This window comes from Pseudophryne corroboree, chromosome 12, assembly GCF_028390025.1.
Source record: "Pseudophryne corroboree isolate aPseCor3 chromosome 12, aPseCor3.hap2, whole genome shotgun sequence".
Taxonomy (NCBI): domain Eukaryota; kingdom Metazoa; phylum Chordata; class Amphibia; order Anura; family Myobatrachidae; genus Pseudophryne; species Pseudophryne corroboree.
The window spans coordinates 28,454,415-28,473,834 of record NC_086455.1 but is presented as its reverse complement, the minus strand read 5'-3'; the positions used below and the strand labels follow the sequence as shown (position 1 = coordinate 28,473,834).

Sequence of the window (19,420 nt, the reverse complement as noted above, 5' to 3'; positions counted from 1 at the left end):
TTTGTATATGTATACTGTATTGGTGTGTATGTGCATTTTGTTGTGATACAGAGTGCCTATTTAGAGTGTAATTTCTCATTATGTATATCAGGCATTCCCAACCACGGTCCTCAAGGCACACCAACAGTGCAGGTTTTAGTGATATCCAGGCTGCAGCACAGATGGTTAAATCAAAATAACTGAGCTACTATAAGTCACCTGTGCTGAAGCCTGGATATCACTAAAACCTGCACTGTTATAGGCCCTACACACATGCCGATTTTTTGAAAGATATGAACAATCTCGTTCATAAATGAACGAGAGCTCGTTCATATCTTTCAGTGTGGAGTCACCAGCGATGAACGATGCGCGGCCCCGCGCTCGTTCATCGCTGGTCCCCCGTCGGCTGTGCATGCAGGCCAATATGAACGATCTCGTCCATATTTGCCTGCACTTCAATGGAGCCGCGTGACGGGGGGAGTGAAGAAACTTCACTCCACCCGTCACTGCCCCCCCCCCCCCCCCCCCGCCGCCTGGTCGCTCGTCGGCCGTATCCGCCGTCGGGCAGCTCGGCGGCGGGTCGGCCAGTGTGTAGGGCCCTTTAGTGTGCCTTGAGGACCGTGGTTGGGAATCCCTGATGTATACGATACCAACTTACACATTTACTTACTGTATATAGTCTTTTTTTTATGGCTCGCAAAACTTTTTAAAACAATATTCATAAAGTATAATTATTATGCTGAGTTTATAAAAACTTGAGTTCTAGAGTTGGATATACAGACTGTAAAGACTAAACCTTCATAATACACTCAGGGGGTCAATTCAATTTGCCAACAGTTGAATAGCGCCGGGAATTAGCTCCCGGCGCTATTCAATACTTAATTGTCGGGATTTCCTCTCGCACCCCCGGGGGGTGCGAGAGGAAATCCAACAAAAGTGCTGGCGCGAGGCTGATTCTGTCGGGAATCAGCATCGCACCGGGGAGTTAAGTCGGAGAATGCCCGTTCTCCTGACAAATCAATCTGTTAAGTTCGGGAGAACGGGCATTCGCCGACTTAACATGAGCAGAATTGAATAGCGACGGGAGCTAATTCCTGGTGCTATTCAACTGTTAGCAAATCGAATTGACCCCAAATTAGCTCATCTATTAATATAATATGGAGATACTGCTACATACTGTAATATAGCAAACATTTTAAATTGTCTTTCCTTGCTAACATACTGTAAAAAAAATTTACAGAGACAATATGGCTATTAGAATTGTAAGGTGCTCTTACAGAAGCAGTAGTTCTTTTTGCTAACCATGCATGCCAAGGCTTATGTGAAATAACTGCTCCCATCACTGACTGGAAGCCACATTATGCAAGTCTAAATTGCTGTACTCTCAGGTTTCACATTGATGTGTTAAAACCACTAAGAATATATTTAAAAAGTTTTCCAACTTTGATTGAGTTAGACATATTGAACAATTCCAGTAGCATGATATAATAAGGAACTCAATATTTTGATTAATATTGAACAGCAACTGCAGTTTCTGTATTTGTTGAGTTACATCTTGCAAATTATATTCTGACATGTCATAAATTTCCCACATTGTTGGATTACCGGGGAGAACTTGGATTCATCCACCGGCAATGAAATATTAAACTTGTTTAAATAAGGGCAGAATGGATGTGGCATAAATATGCAAATTGTTACCATGTTGGATGTATTTGAATTTATGTTCTCCAGGAAATATAAACTACAGTCATGGTCCTTTTACCCAGTCATAGTCAGATCCTGCACCTGATTAAATTGGACATGGCTGAGAGGCAGGGCGAAAGTCTGACCCAAATGGGGTAGTATGACATCAATGAGGACATGGCCAGGTCTGAATGATCCAAAAATTATAATTAGGGGTGTATTCATTTAGTGCCGGTTCTTTCGTCCGGGCGAAAATCGTCACTTTTCGGATATTTATAGGTCGAATTTACATTCAACCTATTTAATGGCGGTGACGTTTTTTCGACTGGTTGGAAAAAATGTCACAGGCAAAAACCACGTGGATTGGCGAATTTGCCGCTGATCCAGGTGTTTTGGCGAATTTGCGGGTGTTTTCGCCCGTTTTTAGGTCCATTTTCGCCCATGACGATTCGTCCACCAAAAAAAAAAAAAAAAAGTTGAAAAGGCATGGGCGAAAAGTGACTCAAAAATGGCCGAAAACGCCCGCAATTGAATACACTGACGTTGAAATAGTGCAGTTTTTTCGGCTACCTGAAGAAAACGGCACTAAATGAATACGCCCCTTAGTTTGGATTTGATTCTGAAATATAGAAACCAGATTGGTCAGTGATCCACGTATGTGATGTTACCTAGCAACCATTAGGTGGGTGAGACGCATGTGTAGAAACCAAAGTTATCCTTCAGGTATGTGTTCATTTTGCCTACATATTCCATTGGATTGCAATATATTTAGCCACAATTAAGCATTGAAAACCAGTACAGTAAACTCATACCCCTTGTCCACTGAAAAATCTGGCTTGCGGGGGAGGCTTGCTGGGACTTGTAGTACTACTGGAAAAAACAATATTCTTTTCATGATCACAAAAGGCTATCAGCCCCCCCATCCGCAGCCCATTGGATGGGGGGGGACAGCCTCGGGCTTCACCCCTGGCCCTTGGGTGGCTGGGGGGGGGGGGACCCCTTGATTGAAGGGGTCCCCACTCCCCCAGGGTACCCCGGCCAGGGGTGACTAGTTGGATATTTAATGCCACGGCCGCAGGGCACGGCATAAAAGTGACCCCCGGCTGTGGCATTATCTGTCCAGCTAGTGGAGCCCGATGCTGGTGTTAAAAATACGGGGCACCCCTACGCTTTTTGTCCCCCGTATTTTTGGCACCAGGCGCAGAGCCCGGTGCTGGTTTTAAAAATACGGGGGATCCCCTGTCAATTTTTACCCCGCATTTTTAGAACCAGGACCAGCTCGAAGAGCCCGAGGCTGGTTATGCTTTGGAGGGGGGACCCCACGCCATTTTTTTTTTAGGATTTTACCGTTCCAGCAATAAAAAAAAAAATTTAAAAAAAATAATATTTTAAAAAATATATAAATAATATTTGTGCCTCCAAAAAAAAAAAAAAAAAAGTACCTAATCCCTTCTAATATAAATAGATCTGCTATTCCCAAAAAAAAAAACACAAAAAAAACATGTTTAAAATTTTTTTATTTGTTTTCACCCTCCAAAGTGTGGCGGATTGAAAATGACGAATTTGCTGTCTAAAAGCACTGCTGTCGAATTTCCAAACTTGAATTGAATATGCTTTGGTCGAATTGCAGCACTTATATCATTGCAGAAAAGTCGAATTTGCAAAAATTCGAATTTCAAAAAGTCGAATTTTGAAAGTCCGTTTTTTGGTCGGAAAGCACTGAATTGCATAGGCGAATTTTTTTTTTGGTCGAAAATGACCCGAAATTCGACCGCAATTGCATATACCCCTATGACTTGAAACAAAACGTGAAGATGGCCCTTCCAACAGAGCTTACAATCAAAGAGGTTAACCCGGGCTATACATGGCCTGCATTTGTCCATCCCTGCCCGCCCCTGACTGCTGAAGCATTAGAAAACACAAATGAAAGAGGTTGATCCTAGATCCAAGTGGCCTAAGGGACCTTTTCCGTCAGGGGGAGGAGCCACGACACAAGGGGGAGGAGCTAGGCCAGCGGGATAGTTACTCTACTATCCACGCCACCAAGTATTACCTTTAGTAATCAGGTGGCGAGCAAAGCGAGCCACCGAGCCCGAAGTGTGGCGAGCGAAGCGAGCCCGCGAGGGTACTTTTCGGGTACCCTGTTCGGCCGTAGCTCCTCCCCCTGGTGACATGTCTCCTCCTCTAGGTACGTAAGAAGGTCCCTTCTCCCACTCAGATATAGAATCAACCCTCTGGCGACCCCTGCTGGCAAGGAAACATATTCATGGAAAATACAGCAAAAAAGCGTTCTAACACTGCATACATGCAATTTAAATCTTTTACTTTTAATAAACTAATCTCTGTATAGGGAACAGTCTGGCAAGACTGTTACACACATTAGACATTCCATATGTGCTTGGCACATAGGGACTGACGCAAAGTGGGGCACAAAATAGGCATAAATAAAAGAGAAATGTTTTCTCCCATATGTAGAGCCGTGTGCATCTCGAGACACATACATGTGTGCAACAGCACATATGTTATTTGTTTACTACACATCATCACCAGCAGTATGTTTTGTTCCTTCCCTATAGTAGATGCAAAAACACGGTATCCGTTCACATGGTCGACCATGTTATGGTCGACAGTCATTAGGTCGACCACTATTGGTCGACATTGACATGGTCGACCTGGTCGACACATGAAAGGTCGACACATGAAAAGGTCGACTTGAGTTTTTTAACTTTTTTTTCTTTTGGGTAACTTTTCCATACTTTACGATCCACGTGGACTACGATTGGAACGGTAATCTGTGCCGAGCGAAGCGGTAGCGGAGCGAAGGCACCATGCCCGAAGCATGGCGAGCGAAGCGGTGCACTAATTGGGGTTCCCAGTCACTTTACGCAAAAAACGACACAAAAAAAAAAGTAAAAAAACTCATGTTGACCTTTTCATGTGTCGACCATTTTCATGTGTCGACCATGTGTCCATGTCGACCATGTCAATGTCGACCTAATGACTGTCAACCATAACATGGTCGACCATTCATACCGGAACCCAAAAACACACCTCCTACTAACTGGCGTGTGCCGTATGTGTGTTTCCGTGGGTCTGCATGAGACGCATTTGTGTAAACACATCATTACCATTCTTAGCCTACATAAGGACAAGCAAAAATGGCAGAACTACACAAGTATGCATAGGCTCACAGGTATAACTTGTACAGACTGAATTAAACAAGAAACACTATGCAAACTGGCCCCATATTCGTACTGGTTTTACTTTTACTACTCACATCAAGCCAAGCCGCACTTATATATGACAGTGTGTGGAGCGAACGCAACTCACAAAGTTTGGTCACTTCTTCGTATCAACAAACACAGCAAAATTGTGTAAGTGCTTTCTTGGCTACCAGACCTAAGGTCCCAGGAAGATAAAATGCAAAGGTGAAAGGTCACCACTTGTACGGTACATGTTTGTTCCAGGATTTTAATTAATAGCTGAATTATTCATTCACTGCATGCACCACACTCACATGAATCAACCTCCACCAATCCATGTGTTATTACAGAGCTGCAAATATGTTACAGCATTACAAACAAGTCAGAATTTGATTATAGAGAGGCACAAATCAGGTAAAGGATAATTATATCCCTCAGAGCTCAATGTAGTGGATGAATTAGGAACCTACAGCCACACTGCCTAGATCAGGCTACTAATCTTAACAAAGTTGCTGGGCAAGAAGAACACTTTCTGCAAGATCAACTGGGGGTAGTATAGCCAAGGCTATCACTTATCTATTACACTTAATGATGGCATTCCTTGGTGTTGCAGCTCAACATTGTGAAAATGTAACAAAAAAATATAGGAATCTGCATTTTGCATCACGTCACTTACCGGTGCCCTGATGTGCTGGCTTCCAGCGGTCACATCCTCAGCCTGGCAGCATGTGCTATGATTGCCTGCAGAGACTCTATCCAGTGTGTACCCTGCTTGCCATACGGCGTGTACCCCAATGTATTCCCACCATCTCTGGAGCATGGGCGCCGCCATGACACCTGCAGTCAGCTGACTTGGTGCTATCCACTCCTGAGCACTGGAGCACTCACATGACTTGATTCTTCAATCTCTGCTGACTAACTAAGAGGGTTATAGGGGAAGCTCAGACTACACTCCAGTGCCTTGAACAACGCATTGCATCCTATGCACAGTGTCTCCTGAGACTCTCCTGTGTCCAGTCTTCCATGGGACTACAGGCACCAGCCATCCAGTTTGGTTGCAGCTCTATCTGCATTCTACTGCAGCATTCACTAGCAGTTTCCTAAGACTGTTCTGTCAGTGCTCTGTGGAACTACAGGCACCAGCCATCCAGTTTGGTTGCAGCTCCATCTGCATTCTGCTCCAGCATTCACCAGCAGTCTTATAAGACTCTCCTGTGTCAGTGCTCCCTGGAACTACAAGCACCAGCCATCCAGTTTGGTTGCAGCTCCATCTGCATTCTGCTCCAGCATTCACTAACAGTCAGCGAGTCTCTCCAGGTGCTTCATTATTACTCACACCTGTTTGTAGCTGCCTGTGGCAGTATCAGTGCCATTCTATCTGCATTAGGAATCCTGCTCTATTCCTCAGCTATCTACTGCTTAGCCAAACCTGGTTCCATTGCTGCCAAGTGTACCAACTGCCTGTGTAGTTCCAGCACCAGCCCGATCATCGATTGTTTCAGTTTGCCATCGGTTCCCAGGCCGATAGTCATAAAGTTCCTGTTCACCATCGGTTTCCAGGCCGACCATCAATTGCTCCTGCTCACCATTGGTCCCTAGACCGACCATCGATTGCTCCTGTTCAATATCGGTTCCCAGGCCGATTATCATCTGCTCCTGGTCACTATCGGCTCCCAGGCCGACCATCGTCTGTTCCTGTTCACCATCGGTTACCAGGCTGATAATTGTTAACTCCAGTCCATCATTGGTTCCCAGGGCAATACCCATAGTTTAAGTTCACCAGCGGCTCACAGGCCGACCATCGATTGTTCCTGTTGACCATCGGTTCTCAGGCCAATTATCATTTGCTCCAGTTCACTATTGGTTTCCAGGCCGATAGTCATGAAGTTCCTGTTCACCATCGGTTTCCAGGCCGACCATCAATTGCTCTTGCTCACCATTGGTCCCTAGACCGACCATCGATTGCTCCTGTTCACTATCGGTTCCAAGGCCGATTTATCATCTGCTCCTGGTCACTATTGGCTCCCAGGCCGACCATCGTCTGTTCCTGTTCACCATCGGTTACCAGGCCGATAATTGTTAACTCCAGTCCATCATTGGTTCCCAGGTCCATAGTTCAAGTTCACCAGCGGCTCACAGGCCGACCATCGATTGTTCCTGTTGACCATCGGTTCTCAGGCCAACTATCATTTGCTCCAGTTCACTATCGGTTTCCAGGCCAATTATCATTTGTTTCAGTTTACCATCGGCTCCCAAGAGACTTTTTTGTTACCAGAGATTCTATCAGCTCCCACGCTGATTTATGTACACATACCATAGGTGTTCCAGTTTATCATTTTCTGTGCGTGTATTATTAATAAATATCATTTGCGCACATGCGCAGGAATCTACTCCAGCCTCCTCGCTTTCTCCATCGCACCATCACTGACCCACTAGTGCCCCCTCTGGAAACAGACACAAATACAGACCTGACAACGTGCACTGGAATTGTTGAAATTCCAGGGCATCAACCGATTCAACAAAATGGAAAAAAAATTATTAAACATATTCTAACTAACACAAAGCATTGTATCTATTTACTAAGAAATTGTAATATTGTTCAGTGAATTGAAAGAAAAAAGTGTGTAATTTTAATAAAAAATGATAATGTTCCGGTTTTGTATTTTTTATTTTTATGTAATACCCAATCTCCTATATAATTGCCCAGATCTGTGACTTTGTGCTTCATTTGCTAACGCTGGGCGGAGTCAAAACACTGGGCGGAGTTAGTCAAATGAGTCACAGATCTGGGCAAATCTATAGGAGACTTGGAGCAGGAGCAGATGGTATGGGCATGGCACAGTCAGGGGTGCATACCTCCCAACTTTCTTCAGGCAGGAGGGACACACGCACAGCAAAAAGGGGGCGTGGCTTCGCTGGTGGACCCGCGTTCACGAGCCACGCCCCTGTTTTCGTCAGTGAGGGGGCATGCCCAGAGCTCTGTGAGCTGCTGGCATGCCCCCAGCGGCGGATTATGAGTCCGGGTGGCCCAGGGCACTTGAGACAGGAACCCTATCTCATTGCTGTGCCTGCTGTGGGTTGGGGGCGTGGCCTAATTGTGGCCCTTGTGGCCACGCCCCCTTATGCAAATTCCGGGATTTTTTTTTTTTTAATGGGATTTTGGCCCCTCAGCTAGGGGTAAATCCAGAGGGGGTGGTTGCTCCCCCCTACACACCCGCACAGGCAGAAGACAGCAGGGAGGCTGCTGCCTCCCTGCAACACCACAGAGCTGCCAACACGCAGCAGCGTGTGCTGACTATAGCACAATGCTGCTGCTGTTGCTGGCAGGACGGGGGAGCTTCAGAGCTGGGGCAGAGCTACTCCAGCCGGGGGGGTTCCTAAAACTGTGAGGCCCGGGGTACGTACCCCCTGGGCCCACCCTTAATCTGTACCCCCTGATGCCCCCTCTCACTCTGTCTCCACTAAATAGACGCTGTGTGCATGCTAAGCAGAACAGCAAGTACAGGAGCTTCCCAACTGCCCCCCCCCCCCACCGCGGGACACTGCGGCCCGCGGGTGGGACAGTGGGACAGACCCCAAAAAATAGGACTGTCCCGCAAAAATCGGGACAGTTGGGAGGTATGTGGGTGTGTGAGGGGGTATGCCATACAGACAGACGGGCACCGGCTCACTGTGTACTTGATCCCCCACATCAGCATACTCAGCAGGATCTCTCTGACGCGGAGGAGCGTCACTTTCTGGCACACTCCACGCTTCTTAGCTGCAGTTTTGTGGGGCACCTGCGGCTGTGCAGGTTCCGTACTGCCTGTTATCTCCAGCCCCGGCAACCCCACCGCTAGCTGCAGTGCTGCCGCCCGCAGTGAGGTGTGCCCAGCTCCTTCACACACTTTAGCCGGCGGGCAGCGCTGCAGAAGTCCGCGCTGCTTGCAGGCTCCGACCCCCTCCTCCCTCCAGCCGCAGCGTCTCCTGGGGGCTAACCAGTCACTCCCAGTCTCCCCTTACCACAGTGCCCGGCAGCCGCGAGGTCCGCGCCGCGTGCATGCTATGACCCCCTCCTCCCTCCAGCCGCAGCGTCTCCTGGGGGCTAACCAGTCACTCCCAGTCTCCCCTTACCACAGTGCCCGGCAGCCGCGCGAGGTCCGCGGTGTGTGACTGAGGAGTGGGGGAGAGGGATGCGGACGGGCAGAGGAAGCAGGACTCCAGCCTGAGAGAGTCAACCATGCCAAGTCTCCACCAGCAGCAGATCCCAACAGGTTGGAGTGGAACAGCAGCAGCCAGCAGCAGTGACTCCAGTAAGGCACATCTGTCTGTCACCACTGTTTTGTCCCTAATACCAATCTCTCCCGTGCCCTGTGTTCTGTCATGTCCCTGTCACCCCTATCCTGGCCCTGTCAACCAAATCCTGGTCCTGCCACCCCTACCCTGGCCCCGTCGCTCCTGGCCCCGTCGCCCCTATCCTGGCCCCGTCGCCCCTGTCCTGGCCCCGATGCCCCTGTCCTGGCCCCGTCACCCCTGTCCTGGCCCCGTCACCCCTGTCCTGGCCCTGTTACTGCATACCCTCCAACTACCTTTTTGGCAGGTACAGTACCCGCAGCGCCTCCAGACCCCTCCCCAATGCACCACACCTCCGCACCTTCCCCTCCACCACATTCGACACTCCACCCTTCCCCCACACGCTGTGCCTCCAGACCCCCTGCACCACCAGCGGCTCCCACTCCCCCACCACCCACAGCACCTCCAGACCCCCTCCACCATCCACCCCCCATATATGTCTCCCCCCACACCTGCCCCCCTCCACCCACAGCAACTGCAGACACCCTCCTCCATTCGCAGCCCCCCCCTCACCCACCCACGGCACCTCCGCACCTGCTCCAGCGCCTCCGGACCCCCTTCCCCGTCTGCCGCACCTGCCTCTCCCCCACCGCGGTACCTCCGGACCCCCTACCCCACCCCCAGCACCCCCACCCCTTCCCATCCCACAGCACCTCCGGAACCCTTCACCCATCCGCAACATCCCTGCACCTGCCCCTCCCCCGTGGCACCCCTGCCCCTCCCCCACCTGCAGTGCCTCCGAACCCCTCCCCCATCTACAGCCCCCACTCTTCTGTCTCTCCCCCACCCGCAGCATGTCCCAACCCTTCCCCATCCGGGCCCCCCCGCATCTGCCCCCCCTCCACCTGCAGCATCTACAGACACCCTCCCCCATCCGCAGTCCCCCCCGCACCCGCTCATTCTGTACATCGTGCCCTGCAGGTGCTGTTCACACCGCCGCAAGGGGCTGCGCCTCCTTCACCATCGCACGCCCTTTCATTGTGCAATATTTAACTACTAACAAAGGAATGCAGGTAATATTCCATATAATACAAATATTGAACCCCATATAGGCATGCAAGGGTTAAAGGGGCGTAGCCCCTTGCGACGGTGTGAAGAGCGCCCGTAGGGCGCAATGAAGCACCTAGTGTATGATATATATATATATATATATATATATATATATATATAGCTCATATATTGTATTAAATGAAGGAAAAAAAATGCCTTCTGCTAGTTAAAATAAATATTTTGTGATTTCATAATGGAATTAATCTTTTCATTTATTCTCACGCTAAGATTTTTAATTGGCTGCCAACTGTAATTGATTTCATGTTGGCAGCTATTTATTATTTTCTATTTGGCAATTGGTAGAAAATTCCCCTTGACCTTAAGAGTTGTCTTATTACAATGCAATTTTAAATATTCACAGCCTGGCACCAATTCTCAGTCGATTTTGGCATCCAATATAGCTAATAAAGCTGTATAAAATGATGAAATTAATTGAATCTGTAATATCCTGAATAGAATAATGATATATACTTATCATGAAGTTAATAACAACAAATTCATCTTAGGTCAACATTAACATATTATGGAGACACATTATTTAGGGACTTTTAGACTAAATTTCAACCTGAAGCAAGAAACTCAGAAGGAAGAGTGTTAGCCAGCCAAGTGCTTGCTAGAGATCCGGTAGCCAGAGGAGGTAGAGTGACCCAGAGCTCTTCCCTCCTGCATACTGTCACACAATAATGTCACCTGACCATGAGTAAATTACACAAGTTGGTTACCAAGGCTGCAGGTTAAATAAGTCTATAATTTTATTTTTTATTCATTTATGTTAAAAGTAATTTCAACATAAATATGCCTATGTTGGTACTAGTCGTCATTATCATCATCATCATCATCATTATTATCATATTTACATATAGGGGTATATTCAATAAGAGTCGGGTCCGTTCCGACATGCAGTTGTCATAATGGACCCCGACAACCCCTATTCAAAGAGTGGCCAAATCCGACTGTCAGATTTGTCAGTTTCCCGATGTCCTGTCCTGCTGCTGCTGACAGCGGCTGCCGGGGGCGCTGACAGTGGCAGCGGGGCGAGCTGGCAGCGGTGCCGGGGGTAAGGGGGGAGCTGTCTGCGGCTGCCGTAGGAAGACGTCTGTGGTGTCCGGGGGGGAGCCGATCAGCGTGCATTCCGACAGCATTCCGACAAGTCGGGTTTCCCGACTTGCCGGAACAAACGGGGCCGTAATGAATAGGTTGGAAACCCTTCTGACCTAAAATTGTCGGATGCTGCCGTCTTGTCACTTCCGACAGTTATTGAATATACCCCATACTGTTACAATCAGTTTTAATATTGTACTCACATATCTAACAGAAAACGCCCATACTCAGAAGAATTTTAAAAAAATGCATTTCTGTTTAGCTTTTTGGGGACTGATCTAAGTATGGAAAAGTTCCCAAGGGAATAATTGTGGAAAAGTAACTTTTCGTGAATTTAGTTTTTTATCTTTAGTCAATGTAAAATAGAAAGCTATTTCATCCGGTTATCATAATGACCATGTTTGTCTCAATTTTTGTTTTTAATTTGCATGGACAGATTTAAAAAATACAAAGTACTTCCAATTCAAACAAATACAGCAGCAAACCATGAGGACTAATGTAATCATAGAGGTAAAAACAGTCTCCTTTCTTCAATGGGTTAAAATAAAAAAGAGTAATTTGTCAACAGAAATCATAAATCTCTAGAATCCTTCAAAATCAGACAAACTTTCCTGTTTACTTAAGCATTTCTGTAATCTCCCTTTTGGGGTATATTCAATAAAAGTCGGATCCATTCCGACATGCATTTGTTGGAATGGAACCGAAAACCCCTATTCAATGGGCAGCCAAATTACCCGAGGTGCTGTTCTGCCGCTGCTGTCAGCTGCCGGGTGCGCTGACAGCGGCGGCCGGGGGAGCAGACAGAGCCGGCTGGTGGGGGGTAGGTGACGGCGGCGGGCGTGAGGTGACGGCGTCTGGAACTGGACGGCATAGGGGCGGCGTGGGGAGCTGCCAGTGCCTGAGGAGAGTGATGTCTGCGGCGGGGGGAGGCGCTGCACGGAGAGAGGTGCCTGGCCGGGGGACGGCCAGGCAAGGTACCTTACATCCCCGTAGCGTGCCGCAGCGCTCCCCGTCTCCTCACCTCAATCCGACTTGTTTTCAAGTCGGATTGAGTTTGTCGGAAAGGGGGCCAAACCCTGTTGGATTTGGCCCCATTTCCGACAGAAGCACGCGGATCGGCGGCTATTCCGCCAATCCACGTGTTTTCCGACAAGTCGAGAATTCCCGACTTGTCGGAAAAAAAATGCATTTTTTGAATAGGTCAGAACCCCTTCCGACCGAAATCTGTCGGAAGCTGCCGTCTTTCCGACAAGACGGCAGCTTCCGACAGTTATTGAATATACCCCTTAGTATCTCCATGCACTCTATATTTTATGAAAAGCTTTTCTGTACTTTATTGTTTCTGAACTGAATTATGCTTATTATTATCATTATTATTATTATTATCTTTTATTTATATGGCGCCACATAGGATCCGCAGCGCCCAATTACAGAGTAAACAAATTAGCAAAACATGAAGACAGCGACTTACAGTTCAATACAATATAGGACAAGTATAGGGTATATACTGTAATCTACTGGCAAGTCTAAATGATCGGATAATCGTAACGACCATTTCTGCCTAATTTTCTACCGTTTTATCACCAAAATGCCAAAACGCTCTTGCCTTTACAATACCCAACAGAACAAACTATGACCCAGTTATTGGCGATGGACCAATAATTGTATAGTGTGTTGCTTAGCTATAGGGTAGAAATCAGACAAACGATGTCTGCATTAATATTCACACCTGGTATTTCCAATTTACACAGGTGAAGGAACTACAATTACTATTGACCTCTGTTGTTGCATCATTGAAGTGATTGACTGTCCTATTGACTTGGGAAATAAAAAGATTACTTCATAAACCTTTGCATGATAGTGACTAAAGAAAAGTTACATAACTGAAGATTTTAGTTTATCACGTGTGAAAATGTTCTGAGGGGTTTTTTTAACCAATTTTACTCTTTTGCCATATTGAAGCAATTGGGCCTAAATGACTGCATTTTGTTGAGCTCCAGACTGAATGATTCATATTGTTCCTGGCTAGAAGTACAGTCAGATGGTGACAGCTATGTTTGTGCATTCATCAGCCAACCACGCTAATGAGGAACAAATTACCGTAGATGGTTCTGCCCAATAAGGCCATCTTCATGAACTGGCAGGATTAGAAATTCGGCAGAATGCTGGCCTTTGAATGGTAATCTAGCATTCTACGGAACTTAGAAAAATGTATTCCTTTGGAAAACGAAAGCAAAAATAATGTGCCAGTTTATCACAGTGAGCGCTGTTGGGGGGTCATTCCGAGTTGATCGCTAGCTGCATTCGTTCGCTGTGCAGCGATGAGGCAAAAAAATGGCACTTCTGCGCATGTGTATGCAGCGCAATGCGCGCGCGCGGCGTGCTATTACAACGGCCGATGTAGTTTCATACAGGGTCTAGCGAAGCTTTTCAGTCGCACTGCTGACCGCAGAGTGACTGACATGAAGTAGGCGTTTCTGGGTGTCAACTGACCGTTTTCAGGGAGTGTTCGTAAAAACGCAGGCGTGCCAGGAAAAACACAGGCATGGCTGGGCGAACGCAGGGCGTGTCTGTGACGTCAAATCAGGAACTGAATGGTCTGAAGTGATCGCAAGCGCTGAGTAGGTATTCAGCTACTCTAAAACTGCACAAAAAAACGTTGCCACCGCTCTGCGATCCTTTCGTTCGCACTTCTGCTAAGCTAAAATACACTCACAGTGGGAGGGGAGGTATAGCGTTTGCACGGCTGCTAAAAACTGCTAGCGAGCGATCAACTCAGAAATGACCACCTTAGTTCACTAATTAAGAAATAGAAAATCATACCTTAAAACTCTGCATCCAAGCAACAAGACAGTGAGGCAAGTTCCTGAAAGGTAAATAGCAACTTTTAAAAGTTCTAAGGCTTACAAGGTGATAAGGAGTTTGCCAAACATGCATTTGTGGTAAGATGAGAGTAAGATAGAGCTTTTCAAAGTGTCTTATGTGGAGCTGTCACAAATATGCCAAGCATGTCCGGTCCCAGGAATTTCTCTCCCTGTCTGCTCTTAACCATGGGACAAATGGGGAGATTTATCAAAGCTTACATAGAGCCCCCCATTGTGTCCCCCAAGTGGTTGCATCATAACAATCATACTGTGGCTTGGGGAAACTGCATAAAGGCCTATACACACTAGACGAGCCGCACCGACATCGATAATGGCATCGGCGGGGACCCGGCTGGTGGGGCCGGCATCTGCAAGTGCATACACACTTGGCGATGTCAGCTGGGAAGGGAGCAACGGCGGGGGGAATGACGCCATGCTGCAGCTGCATCATGACTGTCATTAACGAGGACCTGCCTCGTCTGTACATGTGCAGACGAGGGAGAGGGTCGTTAACGATATTGAATGTACACACTAGACGAGATTGTAAAAGATCGCGCTCAAAATGGTCCTTCTGAGTGATATCTTTTATTTTCTCGTCTAATGTGTATGGGGCTTAAGACACTGCAAGAGCCATTATGTGCGCAGACTACCCACCATCGGTGTGGTAGACAGAACATCAGGTTTACATACCACTCTGAATCAGGCCCACATCCTGTAAAATGGCAGTTAGGAGCTGATTGCTTAGTGCTTTATCTCTCTCTCTCTACTTTATCTCTCTCCAAGTTTTGATAAAGCTTACCTATTGTGTCTCATAGGGGTAGGCGTATGAGTCTTAAGGGCCCTACACATTTAACGATCTGCCGCCGAGCTGCCCGATGGCGGATACGGCCGATGGGCGACCCGGTAGCGGGTGGGGGTAGAGACGGGTGAGAGGTTTCTTTATTCACCCCGTCACACGGCTCCATAGAAGTGCAGGCAAATATGGACGAGATCGTCCATATTGGCCTGCATGCACAGCCGACGGGGCACCAGCGATGAACGAGCGGGGGGGCGCGCATCGTTCATCGCTGGTGCTTCCACACTCAAAGATATGAACGTTATCTCGTTCATTAATGAATGGTATCGCCCAGTGTGTAGGGCCTATAACTGAGATTTAAGAGACAGCCATACAATCCTGTTATCACCCTACTGACAGTTTTTGATCTATGAATACTTTTTGAATCCCAGAAGGCACACCATCTAGTGTCAGAGTATTAGTTCCCAGACCTTGCTCCAGAATTCATGAAGTTCTTCTTTATTATGTATACCAGACTCCACTTCTTTGACCTCCTACAAATATCCTGACCTCTGAAGGGTTAAATCTCCTCTGTCAGTGTGCATTGTGTAAATATTGTTTCTTTTTCTTTTGCCTTGGATTTAGCTTGCATTGCATAAAATGAATATAGCTCCACCCATAGTTTGTTGGGAACTGTGTGAAATCACCACCCCTAGATGAAGTACTAGGCTGTATCCTACATCCCCCCCCATGTAGCCTGTTTTATCCCTCCTATGCAGTAAAGTTAAACCAATAAAGTATTTACTTTTGCCTACCCCTCCCTGGACATTCCAATCCCTCCCTAGACAATGATGCCTTATATACCATTGTTATGAACAATAAACGCAGAGTGATTCTTAATTACATGGTGTCGTGTATAATCTGTAATTTTAAGGATTGCTCTCACTGACGTCAGTGGCCATCAAATCGAGGGGTACAAGAAGAGGCTGATATCCTTTCAAGTGGGGGCTCAGTCCTGGATTCAGTTGATCGCCCCCGAATCGGTAAGATAGAGAATTCATTGTCTGTCTTTTCCGTAAGGGATTGCGTTCAAACACTGAATTTGAACTCGCTCCGTGTTCCGGGAACACGTGACAAGGTAATATTTAAGTCCGGGACTTAATATTACGTAGTTTTATGTAAAGCCATAAAACAGGTATCAGGGATACCATATAATCTTTAATGTCTGGGACTTAAAGATACGTCTGAGAAAAGCGCAATTCTCCAAAGACGTTAGTATCTGGGATACTTAAAAAATAGACCTGGGGTCTATACGTAACGTAGAAAATACCCCGATTTGATCGCCTATATTCTTGTATGTTTGTAGTGTGATAAGTTCTTATGTTTGGTCCAGACGGCTGGTAAGTTTTCGTCTGCCAGATATCTTTACTCAAAACACTTTTCTTGCTTCCTGTTTAAAACGCTGTATTTTTTCTGACATCTTGTACGAAGGTAAGCGTACCCGTCAAAAGATTTCATGTTCTCATTATACAGATAATATTGTGATATTGTCAATGACTAATTAACTGGTGTTAACTAATGCATGCATAGAAAGTTTTTGTAAATTGCATAGAAAGTCTTTTTGTTGTGAAGTTGTATAGAAGGTTTTTTTTTAAACTGCATTTTTGTTGTGATATTGCATAGACAGTTGTTATAAGTTGTTGTAGAAATTGCGTAGAAAGCTGGTGTAGATTGTATTCTTTACTATGGGAGGGGGTCAGAGTAAGACAGTCATTTACCCCCCACCTTTACCAGGAGAAACATGTAAGGAATATGTTGCCCGTAACTCCACCACAGATTATTATTTAGTTAACCCTTGGGTGGATAACTTAGCAGGATGGACAGAGAAAGTTGGCAGCCCCAGTCCATTCCCCCGTGACGGTATTAATTATCCCTTTTATATGGACATGGTCAAAGGTCTTTGTCTGGAAGACAAGGAAGCCTGGCCATGGTACGATCATGACCCACAATGGGACATGACATATATGCGTGCTGGAGGAGAGCAATGGCTCACGATAGCACCTCATTGGTATGACAAGAATATCAAGCAGAAACAGCGTAGAATAAAATCTGTAACTTCCAGACTGCATAAAGCTGAGGAATTTAGAAGCAACAAGTTTCTGAAAAATTCTTCTCCCCCGCCTTACAATCCCCTATACCCCTCCTTAAAAGACACAGATCTGTTAGCTGCAGTTGCTTTGTCACGAATTCCGATGCAAAGGGGAGGGGGAGGAGGGGAAGGGGAAGGAGAAGGAAGCTCAGTTGCTTTGTCACGAATGCCGATGCAAAGGGGAGGGGGAGGAGGGGAAGGGGAAGGAGAAGGAGGCTCAGGAGGAATAGCCCCCCCTGACAGTACCCTCCACATAGACGTAACCACCCCCGCCCCTAGTGCCCCTACTCCTAACAAACAAATCACCTCCCGCCGTAACGCTGACTCAACTGTTATCATTCACCACCCTCTTACCCCCTCCATAACGCGATCCGGCACTGGTTTCCTTGAAAACAGTGCTGATGCCAGCAGTGTCGCCACCCAGCACCTGCCCTTCATGACAGTAGGGGATCAGTTGTTAAAGAAACCCATTGAAATAGAGGATTTAGACAGAATTGTTAAGAACTGTCCCAAACCCACTGTTGCACCTGACGGCTGCATAGCTTACTTGAAAAAGGCTTGCACAGGACGCAGCTATACTCAAGAAGATATGAAGCTGATCATAGATGGGGTTATAGACCATTACAACGGGTGGGATTGGAAAAAGATTCCCACCATAAACACTCCTACCACCCTTAACGATGCCGTTCGCTACCCTCTCAATACTGGGGACGGTGTAACGGAGATGTGGAAGGAAATTGAGACCCATATGAAAGAGATTTTTAAAACCCGAGCTTCTCTTCCCATTGCCGTAGCATGTAAACAAAAGCCCACTGAAACTGTCACTGAGTTTTGGAAGAGGTTTAAAAAGTGTTGGTCTGAAGATGCAGGTCTTACTCTTGTAGATACAGACCATTTACTAATTTCTACCTTTGTAAATAACTTGTTGCCATCTGTTATGGTCCCTGTTAAGCAAGGTGTTTCTTCCTGGACCTCTGATAATATTAAGGAATTTGAAAAGCACTTATATGAAAAGGAAGCTGCAGGATGCTTTGATGTTAAAAAACCCTTGCAGAATGCCCCAACTCATAATTACCAAAATCACAGAAACCGGGGAGATAGACGCCAGCAGCACTTTACTGGCCCACCCCGCAATCCAGCCCGATATCAAAACCCACAAGCCAGGCCACCCCACCCCCCTGACTCTGCCAGCAGGAAACAAACCTCCTGCTTCAACTGTGGAAGGGACGATCACTGGGCAAGGGATTGCCCTTGTCCCCCACAAAACCACCGACAGCCCCAAGCTCCGGCTCCCTCCCGGGATCATCCCCGACAGTCACACAACAACCCCTTTCAGGATCATGTCCGATTCCGAGTTGACTGGCAGGACCCCTCCCACTGACGGGGCCCGGAGGAGGGTATCCCAGCCTATGCCCAACTCACCAGACACTGGAAGGACCCACCGCTACTAACCTTGATTATAGGAAAGAGAGCAATCCCTTTCCTGGTAGATAGCGGGGCAACTACTAGTGTTTTGTGTGTCGACCTGTACGATGGTCATTTGGAAAAGACTGCTCCTTCAATGGGAATCAATGGGATACCCACAGATGCTTACCTGACAGATGCCCTTAGTGTCAGAACCACGGGAGGCACGTATATGGGTAAACACAATTTCACTGTAATACCTGAATGTCCAATTAATCTTCTGGGAAGGGATCTTCTTAGCAAACTCGAAATCTCCATTCTCCCTTCACCCACTAGCAGTGGCCTGGAGGTCGAGTCCCCACACCTACCGGTGTGGGAGGCAACAGACATTACACCTGATTTTGACAAAGTGAACCCTGCTCTATGGTCGGAGGGTCCCTATGACACTGGCCTCATTCCTTGCACACCATATAGAGCAACCCTGAAACCTGACACACAACCTGTCTATCAAAAGCAATACCCCTTGTCACAAGAGAAGGTTGAAGGTCTTAGACCAATGATACAACAGTTTCTCCAACAAGGCATTCTCAGACACATAATCTCACCTTACTGCACACCAGTCAACCCTGTTGCTAAGTCAGATGGTAGTGTAAGGTTTGTACAAGACCTCAGGGCAATTAACCAACTCATTGTGCCCATAGCACCCATTGTACCTGACATTAACTCACTCATTTCAGCTATCCCTGCAGATGCTGCAATTTTTTCTGTGATTGATTTAAAAAATGCATTTTTTAGCATTCCAGTGGATGCACAGACACAGTTACTTTTTGCATTTTCTTTTGAGGGCAAGCAACTCACCTGGTGTCGTTTACCCCAGGGC

The 19,420-nt window shown here is 46.9% G+C and overlaps 1 long non-coding RNA gene across 1 annotated transcript in view; it reads right to left on the bottom strand.

Moving 5' to 3' along the window:
* The window catches only part of LOC134981334 (uncharacterized), a 53,334-nt gene that overhangs the window by 18,395 nt on the left and 15,519 nt on the right, over positions 1-19,420 (bottom strand). The window contains exon 2 of the long non-coding RNA XR_010190541.1: positions 14,172-14,214. This is a non-coding gene — a long non-coding RNA (uncharacterized LOC134981334). The remainder of the gene's footprint in view (positions 1-14,171; positions 14,215-19,420) is intronic.